Raw genomic sequence first — 26899 nt, forward strand, 5'->3', positions numbered from 1 at the left:
GATTGGTTAGGAAGTTACTAATCTATTTATTAACAGCGTATTAGGGCTTATTCGTGTTCAGGAACAGCGAGGAAGCACTCAGAAAGCCAAGGGATGATGCTGAGCCAGCTGAACCTCTTCTTCAGAAGCTTTTTCTGAAGATAATAAAAGAGGGGTGCCAAAAGCATGGCAGTGAGGATGATCCGCGATGGGGCACGGCAATGGCGTGGTTAGGGAATGTCCCTTGGTCTTCGCTACAGTTTCCCCCGTGGAAGAGGACGCCATCCTTGTGAATTACGGAGCAGATAAAACCAGAGGCTCATGATAGGGTTTTAAGCGCTGCACGTGAACAGTCTCACGCCCACGGCGGCGAAGATCCGTACAGAGGGCCATAGGTTCAACGGTGTAGTTGACCGGTGACGTATGCTCCAAGACGCGGTAGGGGCCATTCTTGGCGAGAAACTTTGTAGACGGCCATAGGTTCAACGGTGTAGTTGACCGGTGACGTACGCTCCAAGACGCGGTAGGGGCTATTCTTGGCGAGAAACTTTGTAGACAATCCTTAGGTCGTCAAAAGATTGAAATGCCAAACCTTTGACTCTGGCGAATAAGTCGGTGCTACAGCTGTGTCGTCGTGACGAGATTTTTGACGCCACTGGACTCCAGCTGCGAAGGCTCTCGCGAGTTTTCGCCACTCTTCCGCGTGTTTGGCGGCATCTGATGATAGGGTGCACTCCGAGACGTCCAGACGATAAGGAAGTACGGTGTCGAAAGTGGCATGATGGTTCTCGTCCGTAGAGTAGGCAGAAGGGAGAGAAGCCCGTTGTGGCCTGAATGGCGTATTATATGCGTAAGTCACATAGGGGAGTACAAGGTCCCAGTCATCCTGGTGGGAGGAGACGTATATAGACAGCATGTCTCCAAGAGTTCGGTTAAAAAGCTCAATGAGGTCATTAGCCTGCGGGTGGTACGCAGTTGTTGGGCTGTGGATAATACGGCACTCAGTGAGGAGCTGTGCCACAACATCGGATAAGACGATGATGCCTTGGTTACTGAGGAGCTCTCGAGGAGGTCCTTGGCGCAATATGAAGCGACGTAATTAAAAGGAGGCGACGTCTCGTGCTGTGGCGGTAGGCAGCACAGCGGTTTCAGCGTAGCGCGTGAGATGGTCTACCGCAACCATGACCCATCGTTTCCCGGCGGCTGTGTAGGGCAAAATTTTATACAGGTCAATGCCCACACGGTCAAATGGTTTCGCTGGGCAAGGAATGGGCTGCAGCGGGCCAATCGAACGGGACGGCGGTGACTAACGGCGTTGGCAGGTCGTACATGATCGGATGAACTTTCGCCCAAAGTTATACATGCCTCACCAATATTAGAATAGGCGGATACGCTGGTATGTTTTTAGCACCCTGCATAACCACATGTCATATCGGCATAAAGAGTAAAACAAATATGGATACGCAGATGATGAGGAATGACAAGCAGCCATTTCTGTCCTTCGTTGTTGTAGTTTCAGCGATACAGCAACTCGTCGCGAATCGTGAAGTTCGAAGCTTGCCTGTGCAGAGCCCGAGATTCGTGACGAGTTGAAGTGCGAGAAAGCAAAGAGGTGAAGGAAACAATCAACGGATCTTTGCGCTGCTGTGTTGGCATGTCGGAGAAAGAAAGCGGTGACATGTCAGCGTGATCACTGCAGAGGCATGCCGAGTCCTGGAACACTGATATTGGAGAATGGCAGAGGGAATCCGCATCGGATTGTTTGCGGCCTGATCGATATACAACCCTTATGTCGCACTCCTAGGGCCGAAGAGCCCACCGGGCGAGCCGCCCTGCCAGACCTTTAGGTGTGGACAGCTAACAAATTGCGTGGTGGTCTGTTTCCACGTCGAATGCACGATGATACAAATAGGGCTTGAACTTGTCCAGCGCCCAAACAATGCCGAACCACTCCTTCTCTCTAACAGAATAGTCAGATTCGGCTCGGGTAAGGGTGCGGTTGGCGTAGGCAACGACGTATTCATCAAAACCTGCTCTTTGCTGGGCCAGTACAGCGCCAAGGGCGACCCCGATGGCATCAGTGTGGACCTCCGTAGTTGCGTCAGGATCCAAATGTCGGAGAATAGGAGGTGACGTATGAAGTCGCTGAAACGTCAAGAATGCATTTTCACACTCAGGGATCCACGCAGAGAGATCTCTGGAAGCAGTACTGAGAAGCTGCGCCCATGGCGCAAGAACGGTGGCAAAGTTGCGGACGAAGCGTCGAAAGTAGGAGCAAAGGCATAGGAATCTTTGAAGCGCCTTCACAGAGGTCGGCTTGGGGAACGCAGCAACAGCTTTGAGCTTAGACCGGTCGGGGAGTACATCATCCTTCGAGACAACGTGACCCAGTATGGCTAACTTCCGCGCGGCAAAGTGGCATTTCTTGAAGTTTAGTTGCAGCTTCGCACCAGCAAGACAGCTAAGAACTTGCTCCAGGCGCCGTAAATGGGTGTCGAAATCTGGAGAAAAAAATACGACATTACCCAAATAGCCGAGGCATATCTTCTATTTTAGCCCGCGCAAAATGTCGTCCATCGTGCGCTCAAAAGTGGCAGTTGCATTTCAAAGGCTGAACGGAACGACGTTAGACTCGTAGGGTCCGTCGGGTGTTATAAATGCCGTGTTTGCACGATCAGCCTCTGCCATAGGCACCTGCCAGTATCCCGAAAGCAAGTCGAGCGACAAGAACTACTGAGCTCCCTGTAGGCAGTAAAGTGCGTCGTCAATAATCGGTATAGGGTAGACGTCCTTTCTTGTGATCTTGTTGAGGCGGCGATAGTCGACGGAAAAGCGTATAGATCAGTCTTGTTTCGTCACTAGAACGGCTGGGGACGCCCAGGGACTGCTTGAGGGCCGCGTAACGTCACGTTGGAGCATGTCACCCACATGGACATCAATATTGCGATGTTCTTTCGGTGAAACACGGTAGGGTGGTTGTCGTAGTGGTGTGTGCGAGCCAGTGTCTATGTGGCGTTCCACTGCTACTGTTCGGCTGAGCGAGGCTTTCACATGTGCAGCTTTCCCGCTCATGGCAGTCCTTTCAACAGTGATTACTCTGCAATTTTTGCGAAATAAAATGTTATTTTGCACAGCTAATATGTGGGGTGAATACTTGCTTTGTGCGCAGTTTCAAGTCGCCCACGTTGCACGACTGGGTTCCTGAGCCATAAAAACTATCCCATAGAAATGCGTGGGGAGTTATATTTGACAGCAAATTACACAAACAAGTAGTCAGAAACCTGAAATCTTCTTTTAGCGCTTTATTCTTCACGTTCGCTTCTAGCTTTATGTCTAATATCATTTTCCTACAGTGGTTTTGCTAGGTGTCCGAGAGGTTGTATTTTGAGCGAGAAAGCTAGATATGATGCAGTCAAGAGACTATCAAAATCGTTGAAAAGTGCCAGTGGTTTAGCTCGTTTGGTTGGAGCGAGGTCGTAGTCAATGGTTTTACTAAATACGTCCAAGTAGGATACGTCTTCTACTGACTGGGTTCAACTGCAGAATATCAATGTGAGGTGCATCATCGGGCACATAAACTGCGGCATCCTGATCAATATATTAAATACAGCCGAGCGTTTCACCTTGAAGCAAAGATAATAGATGTGAGTACAACTTTGTAACCAGCATGCGGCTAGCACCAGCGTGGGTCGATAAGAGAGCGGACGGCAGTACAAGACGCCTACGGCGGCTAACGAGCACAGATGCCGTAAAGAGCACAGTGGCGTCAGTATGCGAAGCAAAGCCCAGAAGCACGGAAACAGAGCACTGCGGCGAATTGGTAGCGTCTTCGCTGATCACAAATTTAGCGGTGGTAGCATTGTCCCTGTCCGCGTCATAGGGTGAAGTCAATTCAGCCTCCGCATGCGCACAGTTAATGACGGCATTGTGGTGAGCGAGGAAGTCCCAGCCCAGAATAGCGTCATGGGGACACGAAGGAAGCACGATAAGTTCGAATATTAACAAGAGGCCTTGGATTGTGACGCGACCCTTGCACGCCGCCAAGGCTTGAATGTGTTGCGCGCTCGCAGTACCCAGCGAGAAGCCACCCAATGGCGTCATCACTTTTCTGATCATCCGACAAAAGTCTTCCCAACTCTCTTACATGGCAGCGCCTGTATCCACTGACACCTGTGTACGTCTGCCTTCGACTAATACGTCAATAACATTCACGAGAGAAAAACGAGGCCTTCAACAGTTCGATCGTAACGCAGTTCTTGGCTCGGAAACTGTGGTTGGTAGTTTTCGTCTTCGGAATTGGGTTGTCGTCGACGCATCGGAGAAATGGAGCGGCGAAGCGGAGACGACGAGCGATGATTCCCAGAAATGCCGTGGTCAGAAGGTGAGGGGCTGAAGGGATATCCGTCGGAGACATCGTGTGGGACAGGCGGACGGTTGGACAAACCATAACTCGGCGGTTGGAGAACAGCAGTAGCTGGCGGTGTGCGGCGGCGGCAATGTTTCATGACGTGTCCGGCATAACGGCAAAAGAAACAAATTGGACGGTTTTCCCACGTTCGCAAGCCATTGTTAAACTGGGGAGGAGGCCGAACTGGAGGAACTGGAGTCATCGGTGGTACCGGGCGCTGATAAGATGGTGCGGCCTAACACGGAGAGACTCCCAAGGTGTCAGCACACGTCACAATCGGCGCCGGGGGCGACCGGGCGACAGTTTATGCATACGTTATCGGCGTGGTTATTGCAGTCACGTGACGAGGATCCACAATGGCAGTACGGGGCAGGGCTTCCGCTACTTGCTCCTGAATCACCCGTCCAAAGTGTCCGCACAACAGGGGACGGAGTCTCGCCAATGCAAGGCAGTAGAGAAAGGTGACGAGAGTCTTCCTCACGGACAAGTTCCTTTATGTGCGACAAGAAGGGCTTTAAGGGTCACCTATCAAACTCCCCAATAATGTCGTCAGGAGCTGAAGGCCGCCGCGTGAGGCTTCGCTGCCTCCGAGGCTCGTCGAAATTCAGGCAGAGCTTTTCTACGTCGGCACCTGAACGCGGGTTCATCGCCAAGAGCATCTGATAGGCATCCTCGTCTATACCTTTCATGACGTGCTTAATTTTATCAGCTTCGGCCATCGATGGACCGACACACCTGCATAGGGCCAGAACGCCCTCAATGTAACTGGTAAAAGTTTCACCAGTTTTCTGCGCACATGTGCGCAAGCGTTGCTCTGCGCGCAGTTTGCCCGTGGCAGGACGGCCACAACCTCCCAAGAAGCGCGCATTGAACTCGGACCCGGTGTCGATGCCGTCGGCATTGTTCTTGAACCACGTCTCGGCGAGTAAAGTTAAATAAAAGCCCACGTTTGTGAATTTACTCACATCATCCCACTTGTTGTGTATGCTCACGCGTTCGTACGACGACAACCAGTCCTCGACATCCTGTTCTTCCGTTCCGCTGAACTCGGCAGGATCCCGCTGCTGAGTCGCGCCAGAACAGATGATGGTTGGGGCCAGAGGAACCACGGGAGGGTCAGGCATGGTCATAGGGATGGTCTGATGGCGAAGTTCCAGGGTCGGTACAAAGACTCCACACTCTCAAGCAAATTGTAAAGGGGTATATTGGTACTCAGGAACAGCGAGAAAGCACTCAGAAAGCCAAGGGGTGATGCCGAGCGAGCGGAATCTCTTCTTCAGAAGCTCCTTCTGATAATCATATACGAAGGGTGCTAAAAGCATGGCAGTGATGATGATTCGCTATGGTACAAGGCAATGGCGTTGTAAGGGAATGTCCTGTAGTCTTCGCCACAACAGTCGTGATGTGAGGAGCAGTAATGCTTTTTATATACGGATGTGAGGCACCTGCCGAAAGCCTTAGCGTAATCGATGACTGTTACATCTATTCGTGACAACGTATGTAGTGCATATAAAGATCAGTAGTTAATTGGAATATTTAGATTTTTATATTGAACTTTTACAAAACCATGTTTATTAAAATTAGCTTTGCTTTTAAGTAGCCCAGTCTTGAGGATTATAATGTCCGTTTAAGAAGGTTGCAAACTATGTTGGCTAAGAAAACCCGCTTGTGAGAAAGAGGAACACATAGGTCGCCTGACTAGAGAATGACACGAGCAGTTTTTGGGGCAGATAGTACGTATCCTGTATCTAAGAATTGCTGAAATAAACATAGTAGAGACTGGGATATGATCATACTTGGGAGACCTTTCTGTGGCAACGGAGAAAAAGCTACGGGAGAGGGGGCCAAACCGCTTTGTGTTACTGCTGCAAATTAGTACTCAATAAACTACAACACAGATCGTAGGCGGGCCAGTTGGTAAATAACTGAGCCACAAACAGCGCAGGAACGAGACGATAGGAAGATCACACAAACACGGCGTTGACTAACAACTGAAGTTTATTGTCGCGTAAGGGAAATAAATAGGAAAAGAGAGAAAACACGTAATATACAAATCTAGGAATGACAAATACAAAAAACAAAAAAGAAACAAAAAATACAAAAAATATATCTGCTATGGTGCAGTGATCTTTACTACTGCTATACTTGCAGCAACCAGCAAAATTTAAATCGCAGCTTCAACACAATCTCTCGTAGCTACCAACAAATTCTATTTCTTTCCCAGTATGGGCGACGGAGGGTGTGCTGATGCAATCCTGCTTACGATTGTATATTTCCCATTTTTCTCTGACCTCCCACCGTAGCCTGTCCTGATAGCTGGCCACCACATGGCACTGCTCAAACGAAAGCGAGTAATCTGAGCAGTTCACATTGTGCAGTGAGCGTGCTCCCTGCTGCATGTTTTGCATTTTTTGCTTTTTTTACATGGCACGCGTGCTCTCGAAGCCGATCATTTAGTCAGCGCCCCGTTTGACCCACGTACGACCTTTTACATGGCGATGGTATCTCATAGATAACTTCTTGCCGGCACTGAATGAAGGGCTTTGCATGTTTCTTCGTGAACCTGTTGACCGCTGGGCAATCGCTGTTTACTTTGCGACAAAGGCTGCTCAATTTGTCAGGAGCAGAGAAAACACGGTTTACACCCGACCGCCCTACTATTTTCTTGAGCTTGTGCCTCACACCATGGATGTAGGTAATTACGGCTACCTTCCTTTTCTCTCTTGGTGGAGGCTCCTGTTCTTGTGGTTTCCGTAGGTCTCTCAAAAGTTTGTAGCTCACACTGCAAAGCAACGAATTCGGAAAACCAGCCTTCCGCAAACGGCTTGTTTGCGTTTCAAAGCTGCTCTGGACGTGACGGTGGCAGGATCTGGAATGCGAGTTCTTCAAGGCAGAGGTAGCTACTCCTCGCTTGACCAGTTTTAAATGCGCAGAGGTGAAAAGCATGAAGCCTTTTTAGGATCGCGGGGCATAGCTCCAACACAGGTGCTCAGTACTCAAATATAGCCTCAGATCCAAGAACTGTAGTTGTTTTTTTGCGGGCACCACCTTCGTTACCACGAATTCGCCCAGGCTCTGTGCAAACAATATCACCAAGTCATCAACCTTCTGCGACTGCCCTTTCTCAGAAACCTTGAAAATAAGGAGGTAGTCATCGACAAAGCGACACACTTTGACCACGGCACTGTTCTTTAGGGCGGCATCTAACGTCCTGTCATGCCGGGCGAGGACAAGGTCGCTCAGTGCTGTGGCTATAACGGATCCGATGCAGACGCCCTTCTTCTGGGTGCACAGGTTACAATCAAACACTACGAATGTGGAGCTCCGATAAAATGAGAGCAGCTTAATAATACTACCTACGCTAATGACACACTCATTCTGGGATCGGACAGCACCTACACAGTCTATGCCCTCCTCAACTGCTTGGCAAATGGAGGTGTGCGGCAGCGAGTAGCAGAGATCGTTCAGATCGATTGAAAATGCGCTCACCGCTTGTGTCTGCTCCAGTTCTAGGAAGGTAGATACGTCCTGTGCCTTCATTACCCGAAAAGGGTCACCAATCGGCAGCATAGCTAAAGACCGCTGCAAAAACAGCCCAACAGAGTGCTGCCAGGTACCACGCTCAGAAACAATGACCCTGAATGGGCATTCAGGCTTGTGGGTCTTCACGCCGTGTTTGTGTGATCTTCCTATCGTCTCGTTCCTCCGCTGTTTGTGCCTCAATAAACTAGTTCAGGTTTCGGCGTGACGAATACGCAGTTGCCACAGTTCGTTTCTTTGAATGAGCTTCGTTGTTGAGTGCGCTGACCCAGAATCACCGATCATGCATCCATACTGGCATACCCTTCTCTACGTTTCATTCAAAACTTTCAACACTTTCGCTGGAGAACTCGCACGGACCAAACACATTACACCATGGACGATTCCGTAAACACTCAACCGTCCAGAAATGAAATCAATTTTGTCAGCGTTGCAGTTTTGAGGGCAGGCAGTGACATGTAAAGCATTCTTGAGCTGAAAATTGGGCGGCACCAAAGACATGTGTAGCATCCCTAATTAGTGTAGGTGCGCTATAGCGTTAGGCCAGCACAAGCACTCTACGGCGCGAAGTTCTGTAACCTTTAGATGGCGTTGAGTTACGCAGGGCCCAAAAAATTTTGGTGGCCCGAAGCTCGATGTCGAGGCATATTTGTCCGTTCTCTTTCAGAACCAGAATAGCTTGCAAAATACGAACGAGGGGCACGGTTTGAGATAAATTCCAGGGAAAAAATAAACTCAAATGACCGCCAGCATGTATGATGGGCGGTGTTATAAGTAACTCTTAACAATAAAGTATTTGGCCGTACGAGAAACTTCTATCGTTATTTCCTCTTTTTACATGTGAACTGTGAAATACTCTTACATACGAAATTTCGTTTTTTAATCACATCAATTGACATTCATCTATCGCTCCACAAAAGCGAAACCGTAATTGCCCCACCGTTTTTGATACAGTATTTGTCTAATGTTTCACAGGTATTTTCGCCATACAAGATGATCTCCTCCCTTTCAAGGAGCGCAGAGTATCCTTTTTGCTTTCGAAAAGCAAATCTAATGTTATTAAGAAACCTACACCTCGTTCGGACGCTCACCTTCAGCAGCCTTGTGTTGGGGCTGCCGGTTACATCAATGAATATGTTGTCCGCAGTTTGCACCTCGTTGCGAAGGACCACTGATAAACTTTTATTGGAAAGCTCCGAAGGTGAAGGTTTCGTACCTCTGAAGTCTTCTCTTCCTTAAGTGGTATTCCAGTCGCCAAACCAAGCCTTTTGCACTTTGGTGAGACTAGACGGTGCCAAGGAAAACCTCCGCCTTGAGCCATGCAAGAGTACACTCGCTTGCGAGGTAAGCTGGCTAACCAAACGAAATGCGGAAACAACGGAGGGTCGTGGTTGCGTCAGTCTCACCTGGGCGTGCGCGTAGCAGACACCTTGCTCGGTTTTGTTTGACAGCTTTAAGTGGTGAATCATCTTTTAAGACCTACGCGGCAAATGAAGTGGTGGGCAATCGGACGAGAAAGAAGCTTCCGTTGACGAAGACGCGTTTTTTTTTCCAGAAGAGCACATTTGCGAGACAAACGGCAATTTTCGCAACCTAAAAGAAGCGAAAGTAAAAAAAATTAAGCACCCTGTGTCACACATTCTGGAAATTTATGGGATATTGTGAATCCGTGACTAAAAAACAAGAAATATATTTTTTTCGAAATGCTTAGGGTGTTCTTACTAAAAGAATTTTGCATAACTACTCCCAACAGCGCAGCGAAACACTGTGGTTCTGCCGCCCATGGCGCCACCCCAACCCATGCAGCTTTCTCTCCATTCCCCGGAACATTGAGCCTCAGTGTAATTTAGTTATTTTGAGTAGTTCACTCACACATTTGTCTGGGCACGGGGCCGAGTTGGCTGGGAATCTATCAAAGGCTCTGGCATGCCCTCCTGAGTTCTAAGATGATAATTCATTGCTAACTTTCTGAACTGGTGTAACATTCGTTGGTAAGGACCTTTCACTTGTAAACGCAGAAAAAAGCACAATTCAATTCGTCTGCGGCCCGCCCTGCTGTCCAACCACTGCGGTGGCGCATGGCAATAGAGTTGTCCTGCTCAGAAGAAGAACGCGGGTTTCTTTCTGGACGACGGCGGCTGCTTCTCTGATGAAGGCGAAAAGCCTGAGGGGCCATGTGTTCAAGATTTTGGCGCGTGTTAAAGATCCCCATGTTAGCAAAATTATTCCGGAGCCCTTCACTATGGCTCGCCTTATCGCCTGTGTAGTGTCGGCAGGTTAAATGTTATAATCAAAAGAACTCACGAGGAAAGCCTTACACATTTTTGGATAATGATACTTTCAATGAGCCTACGTAGTTTTGACATATTAATTTCCCATATTGTATTGTGGTGGTAGCTGTACGTTTGATGGATCATTGTTAATACTTGTTTCCTGTACCCCTAGATTTCTGCTTTGCACAGTTGACAATTATGTACAGCTTCCACAGTCACTGGCTGAATCAGATGGTCTGGCTTTTATATAAATTTGCTTTTTCTGGTTTTTGAGCGTTTAACGCCGGTCGTGATCCACGCGTATGCATCGATGTTGTGATATTGATTCTTTAAATGTATTTTCTCTCGGCTGTAGAAGGTTAGATGGAACAATTTTCCAGTTTTTATTTACTTGTTGAAGCGCAAAGGTAGTGAATAACTGAGCGGTCATGATAAAAATTTCGTTCTATCATACCGGGCACTGCGCGGCCCAATCAAAAAAATTCTTTTAGTTCTGTTTTCTAGTTATGTGGTGTTACTTCACAGTGTACTCTGTTGGGGTCGCTGATGTTATCTAAAATATGTAGGACATATTGCTTTGTTCTATAGAGAGCAAATGGTCTAAATTTCTGTATACACGTGTGGGCAGGCAGACCTTTTGACTCAAACTAAACGAAGATTACGCATCAAGAAATTCTTAATGTTCGTGGCCTTTTGTGTTTCCATGTATTCTGCCTGAGCGCCAGTAAGTCCCCGGGGTATTGAAGTACCCGGCAAGGATTATTGAGTAGTTTGTGTACTTGTTTTTATACTGGTTGAATTACTGAATAAATTCCGAGGAAGAATCTGGCGGTCGGTAGCAGACATTGACATCACAGCTAAGAGAGTAAAATAAGTGCTGTATCACCAATATATCTACACATAAAATTGTGTTGATTAATTGGGCTTGCATATTTTTTTTAACGCTGTAATGATCCCAAAGCAGGAGAAACCGTTCTATCTTTCCTGATTGTTGCACATTTATAACTCTAAGTCACTAACCTGAGAGGAAAGCCACGTTTTATTTCCAAGCATATAATCCACCGAACATGCTTTAGTCAACTAGAAAAGACGTTGCTGTTTATAAAGAAGCCGCAAAAATTTGCCAGGAGGTTTCGCATGTTTGAAGACGCATGATGTTTTAGTCACTGCCTACAGCAGCCATGGCGCTTGGCTCCTCTAGAAGTCGCTCACTTCATTTTATTCCAGGGCTTCTGTGCCTTCGCAAGAACATAACAACAATATTTTCGTGGTTGAGGATGTGAAGTTCGTCATTCAAGAGACGGTTATCAAAAAGAATCTTTTGTTTATTACCGGGAAGATTCCTTGTGCGGGCACAGTCCTTTAGATTTTTTCTGATTATTTGCATTGTTGGCAGAAGGTCTACCTCGATCAAGGCTCTACGTATTTCAGCGTTCATACATTCCTTAACATGTCAGGTTTGTCTTTTGAAATTTAAAACTGTGAGAGTGGTAGGACGCACACTTATCGCTTTTATTAACATATTACGTGTGCCCGCCCGGTCTTTCCAATGTGTGCGTCCGAATTTTGTGTCTATTTTTTCTGTGTGCCATACAAAACGGTCCTAAAACTAAATATATTGAATCGCATGCGGTTGTTTAGGCTTTTGGCAGCAAGGCTACATTGATGATTTGGCTGTGATTTAGTGTTTTTATTCTGACTGCGTGATTATCTTTGCACGGAGCTGCCGCTGCTAACATGTCTACGGCAGTTTGTGAAGCATGATAATGCTTCTCTTGTTCGAAAGGCGTCTCAACATTTTTGTCACATTGAGCTTGAGGCCTGTCAGTTTCTAGATACGTCCTTATGAAACTTTTTCGAGGCTACCAGTCCCTTAACTAATCTAAACACTTCACTGGCGCAGGTTTTTTTCAACACAACCAGTACGGAAAGGCAAGTGAGCAAGACAAACCACCGGCAGAGGCAACCCTGCCCCAGAACTAAGATGTCGGGTAGGATCCCCAGTTTGAAGGCGCACAGGACAGTTATAATGGGCAGAGTGAAGGGGCGAAGAAAACGATCTGTTCGAATACAGTATGTTGAGAGGTCCAGACACATGGGAAAGCTCTCAGTTGGTATTTGCAGCAAAAGCAGATAGAGTCTCTGACACAGTACAACGCGCACACTCACTAATAAATTGGAAAATTTCTGCCCGGCAAGGATAACGATACGGTTCAATTATTCATTCAGTCGTCAACGAGCCGAGAAAGAAGTACTATTCAGGCTGTGTCTACGCCACCGAAGGTAATATATTGAAAGCTCGGTAATTTAAACTGATGATTTAGTACTTCTAAGTCTCTATAGGAGCCTGCGTTTTTGAAAGCCCGTTAAATAAATGTGAGGGGACTCTGCCACGGATAGAACTATGCACCACCGCAACAGAATCTTATGACCTGTCACACGGCCAAATAAATGGCTGCGCTCCCTATACATGAGACTCCTTAGGCTCCGGAAAGGACAGAAAAACAGAGAGAGTGCTTGCTTCGGCTAAAATCATTCTTAAATCTATATAGCAGAAACTTTGGAAGCAGTTTCTTTGAGACCTACGTAGATGGGGACACAAGTGCGGGGTGTGGGGCGTGCTGACAGCTGGCATCATTTCTGTGTTGAGAAGAGAGGAACCTGTCGCTGTCAGTGACCACGAGGGTGTGACTCAGGAAGCACCAGTGCAGCAATCGCTTGGGAGGAATGACCGGATAAAATTCTACGCGCCGCTTCTTTATATCTGGAATCGCGAAAAGGAGGCCTTTCGCTGCATTCGCTGGGTAGAAAAAAAATATAATAGCTGTCGCCTTCGAGCATATTTGGCACGATTCAATCTCAGGCTGGTTCAAGCAATCAGTTGCTGACATTTTATACTTCTCCACCATCGCCTTGTACGATCGTTACTTGAACTTTCATCATTCCGAGCCAAGGGGGCGCACCCTTGGAGTTCGAATTAACGAGCTCCTACTGTACTGTCATGTGCCGTGAACGCGATGGTTCGAGATATAACTTCTCCGTTGTGACTGAGTAGTGCCCAAAGAGTCGGTAGAGTCGTGGGGGGGGGGGCAGGGCTAACAAGGCTGCATTTATTCTAAACAAACAATTAAGCGGTTTGTGAAAACTGACAAGTCTCCCAACCCCGGTGTTTTAGGTTTACAGAAAGAAAGCTAAAGATAGGATTAGATAACCTAATCGAAACCTTTTTGTCATAAAAAACGCAGTTGTGGCGTTTTTTACGGATACAGATGTGATGGAAATGGCTAAATATGTCTTCAGTGTAGACGATAAACGTTCTTTCAAGACCCGGATAGACCTGCCGACCTTCTAGTCCTCCGGTACAACTCTGCATTAAAGTGAATATAGAATATGTGAAAAAAATAGCGTTCCGCAATGCCCTAGTAGTTTTCAGTATTTTCAAATTGACGTCATGCATACCAGATTACGAGTTTCACCTAAAAGCATTCATTAGTTTTGCAAAATGGTAAGAGTCGAAAGTAATTTCTAGCAAAAACAAACAATCAAAACAAGGCAGTTTAAAAGCTCATTATTCGGATGTACAGTCGCAACACGGCACAAAAAAATTCATCGCTTGCTGGACAGAAGCTTTCGGAATAAAAACACTATACTAAAAAAAGCAACAATGGAGCCGTTAGAGGGTCAGGACAAATGGCTTTCCACAATGTGTTACGAATGATCGGGTAAATCATGGGTATAGTGTAAGAAAGCAGAACGTTTAGCGGTTCTGCTAAATGAATTGAATAATTTTGCCTTATCGCGATGTTTCTTAAGGCACCATCTAATATTTTACTGTTAAGACGTACAATTGAAACGCTTTTCCTCTATTCATTCTTTTTGTAGGTGTATCGAACCAAGGTAGTGTTGGCCGTTTAGTAGTTGTGGGAAGAGTAGTACACGTGTTGATGAATATAGGCATTTTACTGTTGAAAAAGTTGAACCAATTCGGCCACCTTCACAATTGGATTGCCATGATTTAGAAAACAACAGAGCTGGTGCTCTTGGGCAGCTTCAGCTTGGCTTTACTTAGGTCTATTCCTTCCTTACAAGAAAATAGTTAAAAGGCGAAGTGTTATTTATTCAAACGAAGTTAAGTCAACGTCAACAATTCAGCCTCCTATGCTCCAAATTCCCAACTTCTAAAACCTGAAGCCAAAGTCCACTAGTATTCAGCCAAATTTCAAAGGGAACATACGCGCTCGGAACACACGCTAAAAGTTGTGCGCCCCGATTGCGATGATAGCTTAAGTGAATAGATGCCTTTTTCAAAATTCGAGCAACCGAGTTTTGATTCCTACCACGGGAGGGTTTTTTTTTTAGGCGCGCATGCCAACACCTGCTCGTGGCCTCCGCACCTCCTGGCCCCCTTCCCTCACACTTATAAACCTACCATTTTCGCCCTCTTCACTTCGCCGAGCGGAAATGGTGGAAATTGTAGAAATGCGACAGTCAATCGTTATCGCACCGTAGTTTGATAAGATGAAGTGTAAGAAATATACAGGAATGTTTTTTTTTTAATATATTTGATTAAAGTTGTAGCGTGAATGCACAGTTTGAATGACCTAGGGGGAAGGACAAAGATGTAATGTTTCCGGGATAGGTCGTCAGTTCGAGGTAACGGATGGTTGAGCAGTGCTCTGTAACTTGTGCTGAAACGGCAGGAATTTTGTATAGACCAAATTCTACGCAAATGTTTTAAAGGGGTTTCGATATTGTTATGCGCAATTGGGCAGAATATCCCAAAAGTAATGCCCCCGTACTCAATTTGGAACTCTAGGAAAAGAAATCGTCAGCACAAATTGGCTCCAATCTACGCTGTGAAGGTGGTTGGAAAGCAAAGCTATAAACGGCACCCACAACAATGCCCAATGCGACGTCACTTGAATTCATACACGAGGCTTTATAACGGGTGAAACCAGAACTTCGGCCAGCCGTTACCTGGAATTCGCTAGAAAGGCGTCCCGAACGCAGCAACAGCGTCGGCCATGGCAGGACTAGGGCGGTGGATGCGCCGCTGTAGCCTGGCCGTGAATCGGGAGAGATAAAACGAAGAGAGGCGTCTTTCGAAAGCTGAGACAGCGTAACTTAGCCATCCTGATGTGCTAGGTTGGGGCTAGGGGGTGGTGAAAACCTTTATTGAACATTTGTTAGCTGAAGAGAAGCCTCTGTGAGTGGGGTCCTCAGTTCAGGACTCCAATGGCGGACGCTATCCGGCGGGCCTGCTCGATCAGCCGTTGTTGGTCTTTCGGGGCAGTGCTGGACAGAGCAGCCTCCCAAGAGGAGAGGGTGCCGATGTGTGTAGTAGTGAGCCCGTCTGGTGGACGCGGACACTTCCTTACAGAGTGGTAGAGGGTGGGAGTGGGGCTCTGGCAAGCCGGACAGTCGTCAGCGTATTGGGTGGGGTAGCAGACGTGCTTGTGGTGTACGTTTGGGAAAGTGTGTGTCTCTAGCTGCCGCCATGACATGGCGCCGGCACGGGATAGGGAGTGGTGGGGTGGAGGTTGTGTTTTTTTGGTGTGCGGTAGTAGGCGAGTGTGAGTGTATAGTTGACAGGTTTGTGTAATGGGATGATGGAAGCTGATATCTTGGAGCCACCCTGGATTTGTCTGTCCGCGTCCTCTGACGCCCGGTGGGTCGTTTCTCGGGCCAGCGCGTGTGCGTGCTCATTTCCAGGAAGAGAGGCATGGCCAGGGGTCCAGGCGATACGAATGAAGGGAAGCTTGGATGCATCGGAGTATCGAAGAATGTTGTTTGCTTGGATGGAGAGGATTCCACAAGAATATGCCCGGCAGGCGGCTTGCGAGTCTGTTATATTTGCCCAGGTATATATCGTGGTCGTCAGCTTCCGCGGGTCGGGCGGTGATGATGTGGGACACAGCCAATGCTATGGCTGTTTCCTCGGCCACCCTGATGGAATCGGTGCGTACAGATCAAGTTGTTTGGGCTTTGCCAGCAACTGCAGATGCCACTGTCACTTTAGCGATGGCGTTGGCTGGATAACTTGCTGCGTCGGTGTAAATCACATGTGGGTCCTGGCCGTACCGGTGGGCTAGCGCTTCGGCTCGGGCGTGGCGTCGGCCCTTGTTGGTTTCCGCGTGCATCTTTTCGGGGAGCGGGGAAACTTGTAAGCGTGCTCGAAGGACAGGGTCGAGAGCGAGAGGGTTTGGTGGGAGAGGTAACGACGGCTCGGGGTGTCCAAGGTTGGCGAGCATGTGACAACCGGTGCCGGTGGTGCTAAGGCGGATAAGCTGACCAGCTGGTTGTGCCTCAATAATTTCCTTTGTCGTGTTGTGGACACACAGTTGAAGGAGACGTTGTGTAGAAGTGTAGGGGGGAAGTCCCAGGGCTACTTTGATTCCCGTCCGTAAGGCAGTGTTGAGGCGCTGGAGTTCGCAGCACAGCAAATTGTGGAAGGGGACGTGGTACGCAAGGCGGCTGAGGAATAGGGAATGAACTATGCGGAAGCTGTCTGCTTCCTAGGGCCGGTGCGTCTGTTGGAGATGCCACGGATCATGTGCGTGATTTGCGTGATTTGGGTTTTGAGGAGGTGAACTGTGTGGGTTGCGCGGCCTTTAGACTGTAAATAGAGTCCTAGGACTCGGACTCGGGTGATGCACGAGATCAAATTACTGGTAAGGTAAACAGATATTTCTGGCTTGGTTACTGGTCGCATGCGGGGAGGCAACACAAAAAGCCCGAACTTATCCGCTGCGCAAGACAGGCCCCCCAGAGAGGCATTGTTCAGAGCTACATCTGCTGCACCCCGCACGGGGCACCTTGAGTAATCTTGGTGACGGTGAGTGGCGCCACCGCGTACCCCGAGCCCCACCATACATAGGCTGTCACATACCGTGGCTAGAAGTTGAAAGGTGAAGGGTTAGAAGCCGTAACGGTGGCCGTCGAAGCCTTGGCCAAGCTCCGGCCGATGGGCTCCCTGCCTGTCTACCAGGCAGGGATCTCCGGGACCTCTTTAACTACCAGGGTAAGGTCAAAGGAGAAAGTACCCCCGTCTCCATGCTTTTATACTATGAGATATGGTATCTTCAAATCCCCCCCAACCGTGATCGGCCCCCTAAAAGGGGCCGGACCGAAGTATCTTTCCTTCTTTGCCTTCTATCTCGCTCCGAAAGCCAGATAACTACCCTCGTTTTTCCATCATTTAATCTGTGGACAAATCGAAGCCGGTTAACTCTCAATCTGTATTTCTTGTTTCCAAATACCTTGAAGGTATCATCGGCAAAACATATGACGCCAAAAAGCTCAGAACTGGTGAAGTGCTAGTTGAAGTTAAAATTCAGCAGCAATCCACAATCCTCCTCAAACAAACCCGCATGGCAGCTGTGGAGATAAAGGTCACACCCCACCGCAACCTTAACAGTTGTCAAGGTGTGATCTCTGAGGCAGATCTTCTAACCGAGACAGAGACTGATCTGCTCGAAGGTCTAAAATACCAAGGCGTGACAGCAGTAAGGCGCATCGTCATCAGGAGAGACAACAAAAAAATGGCCCCCAAACATCTGATCCGGACTCTCGACCGCTGCACACTGCCCGAGCATGTCAACGCAGGTTTCATCCATTGTTCTGTCCGCCCGTACATCCCGAACCCGCGGCGCTGTTTCAAGTGCCAGATGTTCGGGCATGGTACCAACTCCTGTCGAGGCAGAACAACATGTGCCAAATGCGCCCAGCACGATCATCTCTCCGACAACTACACTGCAACCAACTTCACCTGCCCGAATTGCCAGGGTCCACACGCAGCATACTCTCGCGCTTGCAAAAAGTTTCATCTTGAAAAAAAATCATTAACCTTAAGATAACCAAAAACATCACCTTCCCAGAGGCGCGAAGGAGGTTCGCCTCCTTCCCTCTGGGCAGGTACGCTGACGCAGCCCGCCGGGGGCTGGAGCGGCGTTTGGTTTCGGCGGGGACCCAGTACCGCGAGTCAGACTTGGTCCCGCCACCGCCCCCCCCCCCCTGGGTTGCCTATGGCAGCCAAACCCGCCTCCGCACCGCTCGCTCACCCAGCAGCGGCTGTGGCGGCAACGTTTGTTAGGGATACCGCTGCATCCACTGCTTCCTCTCCACCGGCCCAAACCACACGTAAGGGCACGGAGATGGAGACGGAGGCAGTCGCAGCGACCCCCTCCGCCGCCTCACTGCCTGTGCCACCTGTGGTGCTCCCCACGCCTTCGGCACTGGCAGCGCAGGCAAAGAGCACCCGAAAGGGTACCACGTCAAGGGGGCCCAGTCCGCTGGGAGCCCCCTTGCCTTCAGATGACGACATGGACGTCGAGCCCTTGCGGCTTTCATCGCAGCGAAAGGAACGGGCTGCGACGTCCAGGTCAGTAGAGAAGGCTTAAAAGCCCCTCCCAAGAGTGCAAGCCCCGAAAGACCCTACATAAATAATCACACTCCAGTAGCTCTAACACATCATAATGGGAAGAGAAAACACAGTTCAATGAAACTGCAGAGGCTTTCGAAATAAACTTGACGACGTGCATGAGATTCTCCATTCCAACCAGCCAAGTTTAATGTGTGTCCAGGAAGCAAATCTTAATTCCAAACACACAAATTTCTGGAATAGTTACCTGGTATACAGGAAAGACAGGGATGGCTGCACACACTCTTCTGGCGGTGTGGCCATAATTGCCTCCAAATCCTTAGCATGCCACCCTGTCACCTTGAACACCGTCCTTGGGGCTGTGGCCGTCCGCACAGTACTATTTAACAGGTTGATAACGGTATGTTCCATCTACATCTCTCCTGATCTTGCACTTCTGAGCTCTGACTGAGGCGCTCGTCGACCAGCTTCCTGAACCATACATCCTAACAGCCGACTTCAATGCACACAATTCTCTTTGGCGCTCTTCTCGCACGGATGCCCGAGGTCGCCTGATAGAGACGTTTTTACATCCTCAAGAGCATGCCTTTTCAACAAGAAACAGCCTACATACCATAACATAGGACACAATACATACTCAAATCTTGACTTGGCTATTGGTTCGGCAATTCTCTTTCCGTGTCTTGAGTGGGGTGTGGGCACTCACCCATATGGCAGTGACCACTTCCCCACCTCACTAACATATAAAGGTAAAGGCCCATGCAGTCCATCTTCCCACAACAGGTTCAACGAAGCAACAGCTAACTGGAACACATTTACTGAGACATCCAAACTACACCACACATCCATAGGACACCTACACGTTGAAGAAGCTACCCAACTGCTCACGGCGCACATCCTCGACGCCGCCGAAAAGTCTATTCCCCACGCCTCTGGTACCCCGCGCTACCAGAGGAGGCCGTGGTGGAATGAGGACTGTAGGCGGGCGCGAGAGGCCCAGAACAAGGCGTGGGGTATCCTCCGTCGGTACCCCACGTTGGGTAACGTCATTTTGTTCAAACGGGCGAAGGCGTTAGGAAAACGTGTGCGCCGTGAGGCAAAACGAGGGAGTTGGCGTTCCTTCATAACATCCAAAACTCCTACACAGACACACGGAAAGTATGGACAAGAATACGCAAACTCAAAGGACAACAAACACACAGGCTGCCTCTGGTCAGCACAACAGGGGACACACTCGAAGAACAGGCTGACGCACTCGCACAACACTTCCAAGACGTGTCCAGTTCAGCACACTACACAAAAACTTTCATGAAACACAAACACACGGCTGAAAAGAAGGCTATACTAGATAACAATAGGTGACCATAATCTTTTAACTCAGAGTTTTCACTGCATGAGCTGAGGGCTTCTTTGAGCACGTGTAAACCCCCAGCTCCAGGCCCAGACATCACATATACAATGATACAATACCTACACGCCGACACACCTGAAGCACTTCTAAATCTATAAAAGAAAATATGGCTTTAGGGGCACATTCCACACTCTTAGAGGGAGGCCATAGTAGTGGCTTTCTTGAAGGAGGGAAAGGACCCGTCATCCCCCTCAAGCTACCGTCCAATAGCCTTGACGAGCTGCCTGTACAAGCTCTTTGAGAAGATGATCAATCGCAGGCTCGTGTACTTCCTTGAGTACAACGGTCTTCTCGAGAGCTGCCAGGTAGGCTTCTTGGTGGGGCGATCGACGAACGATCAACTGGTAGCATTTGACTCACATCAAGGATGCTTTCGTGAATAAGCAGTACTGTTTAACTGTCTTTTTCGACCTCGAGAAGGCCTACGACACCGCTTGTCATTATGGGATCCTTAGTGACCTCACGTCATTCGATATTTTGGGTAACATTTTGAACACCCTTGTTAGTTACTTGTCAGAGAGAGCGTTTCGAGTAAGAGTTGGCTGTGCCCTCTCAAAGGTTCACGTCCAAGAAAATGGCTTGCCCCAAGGTGGCGTGTGGAGTTGCACTCTCGTCATTGTAAAGATAAACTCTCTTGGAAAAGCACTGACACCAACAATCTCTTATTCCATATATGTAGATGACGTCCAGATATCTTTTAAATCATGTAATATGTCAGTATGCGAACTTCAAGTCCAGCTCGGCGTCAAGAAACTTGCCGGCTGGGCAGACAAGAATGGTTTTAAATTGAATCTTGTAAAAAGCTCCTGCGTTGTGTTCTCCAGGAAGCGCGGGGTCCATATGGATTCATAGATTACTATTAATGGCATGTCGCTTTTTGTGAACAAGGAGCACACGTTTTTAGGTGCGGTGTTTAACCACAAACTCACATACATCCCCCAAATCAAGAAACTTAGGCGTAAATGTCCGAAAATAATGAATATTCTTAAGGTTGTCTCCGAACAATCCTATAGGGCTGACAAACAACTACTACTACGGCTCTATACTGCTTTGGTTCGTTCTCGTTTAGACTATGGCAGTGTGGTATATAAGTTGGCGACGAAAACAGCGTTGCGAATGCTTGACCAAGTGGTGCACTTGGGGATACGGCTTGCTTCGGGTGCTTTTCGCACTAGCCCTGTCGAGAGACTGTATGTCGAGTGTAATAAGTGGAGCCTTGCGAACCAACGGACGTACATGGTCTTACTTTATGCTTTTAAAATTTCATCGCTGAATAACCATCCTTTTTATCCTGTCTTTAACAACACATCCACGTCTGTGCTCTTTGTAAATCGCCCATCCGTTCCTCTGCCATTATAACTTAGAGTGACAGAGTGAGCCTGGGATCTCAGCGCTTCGTTTTTAGATGTGTAGAGGTCACCCTTTTCAAACATTTTACCGCCTTGGCAAGTTCGCTCTGTGTCCTGTGACCTTTCTTCTATAAAACGTAACAAAAAGCTGGTACCGCGAGCTGCAATACTGCAGCACGTTCTGTCTCTGTAGTTGAAATACCCACTTGCAGCATTTTACAGTGACGCTTCTAAAACATCCACTATGGTCTTCTGCGCTGCTCATTGTCCGACTTTCAATGCAGCCAGAACCATGAGCGCGCACACAACAATTGTTTCAGCAAAAGCGTATGGAATTTTACTGATTGTACGGCACATACTTTAAAATCAAAATCCGCAGTCTATCATCTACACAGATTCCTTGAGTATTGTTCGCGCATTATCATCGCATACGCCCCCCAAAAACCACATAGTTAATCTTGTATTCAACACCATCATGTCTGTGTATGCGCAGAAGCATCAGCTACTCCTCTTCTGGGTCCTAGGACACGCTGGAATGGCTGGAAACGAGTTGGCAGACGAGAGGACCGCTGCTGCTGCACTCAGGAACACTGTAAACATAACAACCGTACCTTATACAGACCTCAAGCCACACATCAGACAACACTTGCGGAAAACATGGCAAACACACTGGAACGTACCGACAACAAACTACATGCAATAAAGCCACACTGGGGACTGTACACTGCTGACTCACACAACAGACACACGGAAGTCGCCTTGAGTAGGCTGCGGATAGGACACACCCATGCAACGCACTCGTATCTGCTGACGTTATCTTCTAGACCCCAGTGCAGCAGGTGCGTAGAGGCCCTATCCGTAGTGCACATACTAATCACATGCAAGGCACTTCACACAACACGACACAAACACTTCAGAAAACTCTACAGACAACATTATCCCCTACATCCATCGCTGTTTCTGGGTGACGATGCCATAATTTCCGTGAAACGTGTGTTTGAGTATTTGTCAGACGTTAACTTTTCAAACGTCAATTCCTATCGCTATAATCAAAACTTGGCCCATACACCATCCATCACCATTATCTTTAACTGATTTTACTATGTTCGGTTTACACGTTTCTTTACCTACCTTTTTGTGGTAACCACTTTACTTCAATTAATTACTTTTTCTCTGGCACTCTTTGCCCTTAGTCGGCCTTGCGCCATAAAAACTCAGACCATCATCATCATCAACTTCCTTGTCAAGCGCTATACATTGAAATATCTGCCATAAACTGCGCCTGAGCTTATATATAGGGCAGTGATTAAGTTGTCAATATTTATGTAACTTCCCTCAGGCCTAAACAATTTAATGTAAACAATTTAAAATAATGTTCTTCAGACAATATTTCATTATTCACATGCGTGACCCTTTCTCATACCGAAACTTATGCGCGCCGAAACGTCCACGTACTTCCGTGTTCGTGTACTGAAAGGACTACCGAATCTACATGTGCCGAAAAAGACCGGAGCCGAGCTAGGGGCTTTTTATGTGGCTTCTTAGGCCGGGTAAAGCTGTGTACCCACGACTTTTGGTACAAGACATTTTCTTATAAACCCCGGTAAAACAAGAAAGAGGAGTAGGAATAACTAAATTAAATTGAAATGGGCTTGAAGGTTGTCAACCATAACGTGACGGGCCCCCCACTCCTTCCCACCTATCCCGAGTTAGTCAGCTTCGGTGTGAAGGTGAGGTTGAAGCTCCTAGCTTCAACTTTCAATGCGGGCAGCGAGCACACTCAAGATATAATTTTTTTTCATATGATTGAGCTGCTGAAAAGGAGCTGTCAGGCCCCCCCCCCCCCTCACAGCTGGGGGCCCGTGGCTGCAGTGCCCGTATCCTCCACCTTAATCCGGCCCTGCTTCCAGGTAGCGAAGTAACTGATATTGGATGCCGTCCGCTCCCGGTGCAGTTATTTTTGTGAGGTGTTGAAGGGCCGCTCTCACTTCTGGCTCTGTGATGTCAGCATCGAGCAGGACATTCGTCTCAGAGGTCTCTGGGTGAGGCCGATACTGGGGGCGGGGACCGACGCTGATATAGCGCTGTTTCAGTGTAGCGCGGAGGGTATCTTTCTCAAGGTTTTCAGTGTGGAGTAATTGACGGATGGCTTTCGTGGTTTCTGTTTTGGTCTGCTTGGGGTAGAGGAGACTGCGCAGCAGCGACCATGTCTTTGCTGTTCCAAGTGTTCCTTGTAGGTGGTTGCAAAAATTTTGCCAGTTGGCCCGTGCCAACTCTGCTGTGTAGCGTTCGGCTTCGGCGGTGAGCAAGGCGATCCGTTTAAGAAGATTCCGATTGTGCCTTTGCTTTCGCCATCGTTTGCTGAGGCTACGGCGGGCATCCAAAACATGACGAAGGTGGCTGTCCACGTCTGGCATGTGAGCGGTTGTTTGTACGGTTCTAGTAGTGTCTGCCAGATCGCTTTGAATTTGTTTATTCAACTCTGGGAGGGACGGAAGAGGCGATTGCTGGGGGTCTCCAGCAGTGGACGCAGGGTCAGTGTCGGGTGAGCTATCGCCACTCGGTTGAGCACGACGCTTGCGGAAGGCGACCCAGTCGGTGATTGCGACCGTTCGGTTGGAAACCTTGGTGCCGAAGTCCGCTATCTCTGTGAAGAGGATGCAGTGATCACTGCCGAGTGTCTCTCCAAGGTTTCACCACCTGTGGTTGCTGAGGCCATAGGTTAGAGTCAGGTCCGGACATGTATCCTGTGTAACGCTGTTACCCATGCGAGTGGGCTGGCCAGGTTCTGTAATAACCGTAAAATGGCATCTGGCAATTGTCAGGGCTACCTTTCTTTCCTTGGGAGTTTCTGTCATGTAGCCCCAAGTAGGGTGTGCCGCGTTGAAGTCGCCCACTATGCGTACGGGGCTGTTGGTCCGTTTTGCTAAGCAGAGGGTGCTGTCGAAGAGGTGGTCAAATGTGCCTCCTCTGGCCTGGGGCGTACTGTATATGTTGAGGACGTATACACTTGTTTGCTTGGAGGTATTCGGGATGATTTCTAGTAATACGTGCGGGATGGGATGGGGACTGCTTGGAGAGTGATCAATGGCTGCAATCCTCTTGTCTACAAATGTCGTCACCTGAGGCGCCTGGCAGTCATTTCTGGAGTTGGAGTACGGAGAGTAGCCTGGTAGGGTGGGATCGCATCTGACTTCTTGAAGAGCAATTACGTCCGGCGAATTTGAGTGCGTGGCTATATATTGCAACAGTGCCCCTTTCTTGCGTAGCCTCTACAATTCCATTGCCAAATGCGCAGGGGTTCGGGCGTACGACGTGTGTGTAGTTTTGGTGGTCTCGACTTGCTAGCCGTGTTTAGGGAGTGGCTGGGCGTAGTTTAGAGCATGGCCGGGGCGATCCGTTGTGGGTGCGAGGTAGGGGTGGACGCGGCGTATGTCTCGGTGATCTCTGTCTCCTTCATGCGTGTCTACGGGCAGAGTAAGTGGGAGAATCGGCTGGGGTTGAGCTTCTTTGAGCACCTCGCGGATGGCATCAGTTACGAGGGTTCGGAGTTTGTTCTGAAGGGACTCGTGATGTGTCCGCATCTGTCGCCGGACTTCATCAATTGTGGCGGTGTAGTGCTGTAAGGTTCATGTGCGTCGTTGATGGAGCTCGTCGACGTCTGTCTGCAGTTTTTGTATGGTGGTCGTGAATTGGGCTTGGAGATCGGTTCGCATCGCCTGGACCGCATCGGGTGTTGTGGGTGCGTGTGTGGGTGTGGGGCACTGTGTTGTGATGGAGTGGGACGAGGAGGTGTTGTTAGAAGGGAGCGGAGAAAACTTCTCTGTCCAGCTCACCTTTAGGTTGGTGCTCTGCGCCTGGGAGTTAGGTGGAGCTTGGTTTGCGCGGCTGTTGCTGGCCTCCCGGCTGCACCCTGGTGCCCTGGATTGGCCGTGGGTCGCTGACCGGCATCGGTCCCCGCGTCTCCAGTCATGGCTGTTGCTGCGGCCGCACGAACGGGACTCCGTGGACGGTAGCTCCGAATCGGCAAGCGGGCGCTCGGTGGTTGCACAAGACTGCAGGGATCCCTTGGTTTGATGGGCAACAGTTTCCCCAGTACAGTCGGTGGTGTTACATTGTTGGGTAGTGGCGGGAGAGAAAAATGGTGGCGAGCGTTATGTCGATGCCAAGGATCGAAGAACATGCATCTTCTTGTAAGGGCGTCATTGGCGGACCGAGCAGCGGGGATCCGTGGCCGGATGGTCTGCATGGCATTTGGCGCAGCGGGGAACGCCCACGTGATCTGGCACTGGGTTCACCGTCCACAAGCGCTGCACCTATGCGTGTCCGGACTCGGGCAGACGTCAGCTCGGTGGGCGAGCTTAAGGCATATCCGGCATACTTGGTGGTGAGGTTAAAATACGCGGCAACTGTATTCTCCCCCGTAATAGTTGACGTAATGAGACACACGAAGACCCGCGAAGGTGAGAAGGGCGGTGGTAGATTTGCCCATCATGCTGGCGTGGATTATTTCAGCGTTTGGTGACCGCAGATGCACTACAAGTTCGTCGGAAGTGGTGTTGGCTGCAATTCCCGTGATTATACCCTGGTATGGTATCACTACCAGGGTAGTGATTTGCTAGATTTTCTTAGCGATGTCTAGGTCTCGGGTACTAACTACGACCAGGTTTTGGTCCCTTCGAAAGCGAAAAGGGCGCGGTCTTGTTTTGCGTCGGATATCTGCGCTGCGGCACTTATTGCATTGGTGACACACTGAATGAGCCACTGGGCAAGGATGAGGCCGGTACGGGGCCGAATGACCACTTTGTAATCCTCAAGCGGGAGCGGTGGCAGTCGCGGTTGGTGGGGTAGGCGCTTGTCCGTTTGGGAATGACGCTGCGGAGTGGTGCGATTCGGTAAGGATCCGTATTGCTGGTAGGAGGGTTGACCAACAAGATGGGACTGCTGTTGTGGGAGGCGCCTCTGGCTGTTACGGCTGACGACTTCGGTCCACGTGGGAGCTATACGTGCGGGCCGATCTTCAATACCAGCGGGGTCATCGGATAAAATTTGAGGATCAGACTTTCCGTGCTCAGTTTCCATGTCCCGCAGGGCGCTGGGCGTCGGAGGAAGCTCCCCCGAGCGCGCGGACTGGAAGGCCGCGCGAGGGAGCCTGCTCGACCGGTTGCGTCACTGACCCTGACGGAGGGGATGAAGTGGGCACCGCCGTCGCCGTGCCCGGTGGGGTTGTGGAATGCGGCGAGGCTCCGTCGGCTCCGTCGGTCGAGCCGATGTGGTTGGTACGCTTTAGGGAAGCAGCGGCACACTCACACTTGTGGCAGGTAAAACGCCGCTCTCCAGACTCCAGCATGGCCAGCTCTTCATCTGGCCAGGTCACACACTTTACTTGCACTCGACTTTCACAGTCGGCACATCGAAAGAACTTTTGTTTCCAGTAAAAACTCTTCGAGCACAGGGAGCACGCATCCGTGCTCGGCGCCATCTGGCGGGCGCTCCCGTATGGGCTACACCACCGTGAGACAGAAGCGCAGACACCGAAACAATTCGGCATGTGAGCTT

At 49.1% G+C, this 26899-nt stretch overlaps 1 long non-coding RNA gene across 1 annotated transcript in view; it reads right to left on the reverse strand.

Annotated features, from left to right (window-relative positions):
- The window catches only part of LOC144165077 (uncharacterized), a 46966-nt gene that overhangs the window by 19034 nt on the left and 1033 nt on the right, over positions 1–26899 (reverse strand). The gene's annotated exons all lie outside the window — the stretch shown is intronic.

This window comes from Haemaphysalis longicornis, unplaced genomic scaffold (assembly GCF_048455015.1).
Source record: "Haemaphysalis longicornis isolate Haplotype H1 unplaced genomic scaffold, Haemaphysalis longicornis Haplotype H1 scaffold_14, whole genome shotgun sequence".
NCBI classification, from domain to species: Eukaryota; Metazoa; Arthropoda; class Arachnida; order Ixodida; family Ixodidae; genus Haemaphysalis; species Haemaphysalis longicornis.